This window comes from Tasmannia lanceolata, unplaced genomic scaffold, assembly GCF_043159265.1.
Source record: "Tasmannia lanceolata isolate RefF3 unplaced genomic scaffold, GAP_Taslan_0.1 ptg000008l, whole genome shotgun sequence".
Classification (NCBI taxonomy): Eukaryota; Viridiplantae; Streptophyta; class Magnoliopsida; order Canellales; family Winteraceae; genus Tasmannia; species Tasmannia lanceolata.
In genome coordinates this window covers 61,613,566-61,619,443 of record NW_027518685.1, presented here as the reverse complement: position 1 = coordinate 61,619,443, position 5,878 = coordinate 61,613,566, and the positions used below count along the sequence as shown (strand labels likewise).

The 5,878-nt window shown below is 36.8% G+C and overlaps 1 long non-coding RNA gene across 1 annotated transcript; it reads right to left on the bottom strand.

Moving 5' to 3' along the window:
* Window positions 1-875: 875 nt before the first annotated feature.
* Window positions 876-2,305, bottom strand: LOC143883702 (uncharacterized). The gene is made up of 6 exons (XR_013252484.1): window positions 2,228-2,305; window positions 2,052-2,144; window positions 1,529-1,970; window positions 1,370-1,441; window positions 1,049-1,266; window positions 876-954 (listed from the first exon to the last, which is right to left on the bottom strand). It is a non-coding gene; the product is annotated as an uncharacterized LOC143883702 (long non-coding RNA).
* Window positions 2,306-5,878: the final 3,573 nt, after the last annotated feature.

Below are 5,878 nucleotides of genomic sequence, written 5' to 3'. Positions count from 1 at the left end.
GCAACCGTGGAAAGATGCAGGATGGGCTGAGGGGGCTCCTCGGGCTCCCACTTAGCTGGCATGATGGCCGGTAGAGCCCATATCCCATTAGAAAGTACTCTATCGGTATTACCATCGCATGTGGCTGCTACTCTGTCACCATTTAATCACACGCATGTACCCGCATTTCATTTCCTCCCCAACTCTCTCAATAGAGCAACCACATGAATGATTTGAGGACAACACTATTCCAGATAATCATGTACATGCAATAGCCTGTTTCCCTGTTTTGCGATAATGTTATCATTTAGAAATGACAATATCCATTACAAAATGATCTTCCCAATCTAGAATGAATCAAAAAAACAAAAAAAAATGTGGGTCCCCATCTAAAATGAATCAAAAAAACAAAAAACAATCAAGATTAATAAACCTGTAACTCCACTTGCTCACTCCCTCTTACTCAGCAGAAATGAATAAAAAAATGTATAATCAAGATTAACAAACCTGTAACTGTGGCTTTCGATGTAACTTTGACTTCAGCTTCTGCCACGACAAGGAGATGGTGGCCTCGAAGGTGATTGAGAGTAACTTCATCCGCGTCTTCAACGTGATCACACAAGATCCATCAACTATGGAGTAGCTTAAGTGAAAACTAGAGGTAGAAAATGACAAACAAATTGACGTAATGTAGAGATTTAGAAGGGGAGAGAGAAATAGCGAGGGATTGTGGGTGTCTTACTGAAATAAAGTGAGAAAGATACTTGAGCACGATATCGAGAGAGAAACGGAAACACATATTTAATGCATTAAAAGTTCACAAACCATGAGTCCAACAATGCATATACCACCATAACATCAAACAAAACAAAGGTTCATAAAATATAAACATAAGAGAAAGGTTCATGAAATCCAAAACATTAAAATATAAAAGCAGAAGGAAACAACAACTCAAGGCATCTAGACTCGTTTAACCTGAAAACAAAGTAAACACAAAAACAAAGATAAGTAAAATTGTCAATAAGATTATCATCATGCACGAGAAATTATGTATATATCATTCACTTACTAAGAAGGCAATCCAATCGATCTTGTCTCCTACAACGTCTCTAATAGTTCTAAGGCCTCCGTTATTAGAGGTTCATCTGGCACCTCTGCAATCGTTATCTGAACAATAGAGAAATTATCTCCTATTGCTTCATCATCAACTCGAGCTTTCGAATCTTCGCTCACAAGATAACCACGCGCGATTGTAACTCCCTTCTGCTTAAGGCTCAATAAAATAACCTTAGGAAAACCAAAGCATAAGAAAATTAATGAATTTGGCAAGTTATTTATGAAATCAATATTCAACATATAATTTAAACCAAAAGGTTATGAATAGAGGTACCTAATCGAGCAAATGATCTCAGGGGTGGGCAATGGGTGCATGTGGTCGTGGGGGAGCAACGCCGTCGGTAGTCTAACATAAATTAAGAGAGATACATAAAGTGATGTATGAAGTGAATTTATTATTTATAAGTGATAATGAATAAATCGAAAGACTCACAAGGCTAAAGTTTGACGTCTGTAAAAAACTAAGACTTGTGCCAACGTTCTATCTGTTTGTGTTTGCTTCTCTATCACCTTGGCATGCTTCTCTGTCATCTCAGCCAACCGTCTTCTAAGTGAATCGAACTCTTGTTGTGACGTCCCACGACCGGAGGATGAGCCATCTATCCTAGAAGGGGTAATAATGCTGAACCCAACCATACGCACCCAGCCTCGTCTCTCCACTCCCATGTAATGGGAGAATATGTCATCTCTGATAGAGACCGAGCCTCGTGACGACTCGGGGTGCTCAGTAGAAATTTTAGAATACATACAATCAGATCTTTGGAGACATCATCTTTAGCCTGCCCAGTTTTTTTACTGGTATGAGTACGGATGAAAAGCTTTGATCTACTCGGCACTACTCCCGATCTGCTTGGCACTACTCCCGTCTCTATGGTCTACCACCATATCAACAAAATAAGCAAGCAACTATTAATAGTAAAAAAGTTTGCAAGTATTATACAAAATCATGGAATTACCTCTTCCTTTAGATTTCTCGCAAAGCTTTTTGTGCCAGCAGTGTATCGGATAGTCTGTTGGGTGCGATTGGCTATATTTTTCTCACTGCGGTTCTGGATTAAAAAAATAATCATTAGTAACCATTCATTAATTTCAATTGTAAGAATATGTCTAACAAATGCACTTTGTATCATACCTTTGCATATTTAGTTTCCCAATACCGATAGAGATCTTTGTATTCGGACCCAATCACTCTCCCCTCTGGCGCTGGGAGATCATTATCGAAGAACTCAATCTTTAGGTAGCTATTCCAATCTCTTCAGTGCTTACCCAATTTTCTAATAGCCCATTCCTTCTGATTGTCAGTTAGATTAAATTTTGATTGCATTACATGTAAAAAAAAGTAAGGTAAATGTATGATGGAATAATTAACAAATGAAAAAAAATATATAGTAAGGCAACATAAACAACTACCTGAACAACCGCCCAACTGTCGTCTTTGTTTTGGGTTGGCATCTTTCTCCAGTCATCACCACTAAGTGGTAATAATGCCCAAAACTCGCTAAATAGCCGAAGAATTATGACAATTGGCTTAGTTTGTTCGAATCGGGCTGGCCAAGATCAATAAAGTCAATATTTATCTTCTGTTTAGCACACCACGTTTTTACAAGATCACCCAAAATATCCTTATGTGATCTTATCGAGACACACGTTGTGTCATCGTGGCCCTTCCGTTGGGCCGATCCACGACACACGGTGGGTTCTCGCCACAAGACAAGTGAAAATGAACAACCTAGCACTAGGAATTCCATCACAGTTGAGCAGAATAGAATTCCAATCTCGATTATTCATTTCCAACATCCTCATACCACAACAATTTAATGAGATTACATAAATAAAGTTGGCCAGAAAAGATAAGATCCAACAAAGTATTTATCTTAGAAAATACAACATCTCAATCACATGCATAGAGGCTACAATTATGAAATTTTGCAATCACATACACAAAATTATATAGGAACAATGACCTTTCGTTGGGCCGATCAAAGTTCTTATGCAATTTCCAAGATTGCAAACTCTCATAGTGTGCACATATATATATATATATATATATATATATATATATATATATGTGTGTGTGTGTGTGTGTGTGTGTGTGTGTGTGTAAGCCTCTCAATTCGTGCCTCACGACCAATATAGATACTTTTGAAACTTTGTTGCATGAAACCAAAGAATCCTTTACTTATAGGCACAAAAACTTTTATACGAATAATGAGCATGCAAAAACTGTAGTTAGGTGCACAAATGAAACTAAACAGATACAAGTGCAACAACGGTCAGCGAACTAATAATACAACTCACAAGATCTCAATCCCTTAGAGTATGTTAGGCTCTTAATTTGTGCTTCAAAAGCATTAGGAATCCTTTGGAAACTTTGTTGCATGAATCCAAATGTTCTTCGCAAAACATGCACAAATATTTCTTAAATAATCCAACTAAATCCAAACACAAAAGTCCACATAAAATATAGTTGGATATTTAAAAAAAAAACTTAAAAGCACATCTTCATATTAGATTCATGTCCAATAATAAAAATAATATGTAGTCAGTCAATTAATAGTATGCCTCAAAACCTCAAGAATGAGAAATCAAGAGTTAATAGATCAAGCTGGGGCATAAGAAACATCCACAATATGTATTTGGGTGCATAAAAATAAACCAAACATGTAAACCAAGAGAATATATTTTATGCAATTGATGTATATAAGTAAGAGCAAAACAAATATCAGTTGTGAGAAACCGAAAACAACAACCTTAAAGGGTCCAAAAACAACTCACAAAGGGAGGCCTACAAGCATATTTACACATGAGCTATAAGATCTGATTCTCAAATGGCTTCGAAACGTACGCCAATGGATCCAGAATGCCATAAAACCTTAGGAAAGAGTTGTCTTTTGTAAAAAAATCGCCCAAAAATGAGTCCAAAAGGCTTGTTGTGGGAAAATCCAAATATGCCATAAAGTTCAGATTCCATACCAGCTAAGAGGTGGGACCTCTCAAACTTTTACCAAAAGATAGAGGGGACCTAGAGGGTCCCAGAACAGGTTTCAGTTCGCCAATAGTCGGATTGAAGAGGGTCGAACTGACCACATAAAAAGCTTTTAGAAAACTAGTTCAGGATAAATTCACCCTCTTATAGTCTTCTCCCTTTCTGAGGATAAATTCACTCTCCTCATGGTTTTTAACCCCAAGAGAATAATCACCCCCTTCTGGTTCTAATGGGGCGCTTCACTGTGGCATCTTATATATATAAAACACATAATAGTTTACCTTTTGATGCCTCTTTTCTTTAAAAACTACCATTCCATAAGGTATTATTCAAAACTACTGTACCATAACAGTTTTAAATAAAACTACTAAAATAGGTCATCTTCTCCACGGAGCCACTTTCCAAACCAGTAGATTTTCTATGAAATTACAGAATCTGCCATTATAATTGGAGTTATATATCACATGATCCGACCGTCCAAACATGGCAAAAATTTAAGGGAATGATCGTCGGTCGGAGGGGAACACACCGATACCCCCAATTCGTCGGGAAACTTGCCTGTCACCGGCAGAAAATAACTTTTCCAGCGACCCTCAAATTAAAAAAAAACACCAAAATTTGATTTTCTTTGTGATTCAAAGCCTACAACCTTGCTCTGATACCAAATGTTATACTAAATATTAACTTGATGATCCTTTTGGATCTTAGGCAATGAAAAACAAAGAAAAATCTGAATTTAAACGAGATGGGTTAGGTGTACCTTTTCGGCCAAGGCCGTTCCTCTTTGCTACATAATCCAAAGATGCTTGATCCTTTTTCCGAGCACAAGAGAGACTCGAAAACGCCCCTTAGTCTTCTCTTACCTCTCAACATTCTAGGTCAATGGGAAACCTCTCTCAAATATGAGTTCTCTCTTAATGAACTCTCTTGTTGTGTTGACCGCAAGAGGGACCAAAAGACTCTTTAAATAGACAAAAAAGCTCCCATAGAACTTCTAATTTAGTCCAAATTCGTTTGCAAACTTAGGCACAAGTTAAGCAAGAGTTATTACAGCTAACTTGCCTTCTAAGATGTTTCTAAACATGTAAGATTAGTTAATAGCTTTAATCCAAAGTTGTTGGTTTTCTAATTGATAACAATTTTATAATACCTTATCTTCAAATCTCTTAAAAATCGTTCCTGATTTTAATAGGGAAGACTACTAAAAAACCCCTAGATTAAAACTTATCTACTATAATCCCCCCAAAATTTTCATAATTACCGATAGTATTTATTTCGTTTACCCATTTTATCCTTATTAGTTGTAGATAACTTAGAAATCCCTAAAATCACTCACTTCAACAATAAAGGCAACCTTAATTCGTCCAAAAGTACACCTATATCTATTATAAAAGGCAACATCTCTGTCTTATGAGATTTTATATGGTGTCATCAGGTATGGTCCATTATGTAGACACCCCCATTTTGCTAGACTTTAAAAAAGCAAAAGATTTGGTAGTTTGTCAGGTTTCGAGTCCGTATTCCACATAGGATTAGGCATTCATGCATTTTAGGGTAGATTTCATTTCATTATGGGAGTTTTGAAGTTGATTCGCGATCCTGAAGGTCTCTAGGGGGTTCCTTTGGCCTCTGAAAGATGAAAGTTCAAGTTTCCAAGCAAATGAAAAAACCTGCTATTTTTAGAATTTTCAGGGTTTCCCTCATTTTTGCCTATTTTGCACTGCAGGGGTATCTTGGTCATTCCCAATGTGTCTCATTTGACCCCCGAGTTATATTTGAGAAATCTTGAGTGATTTT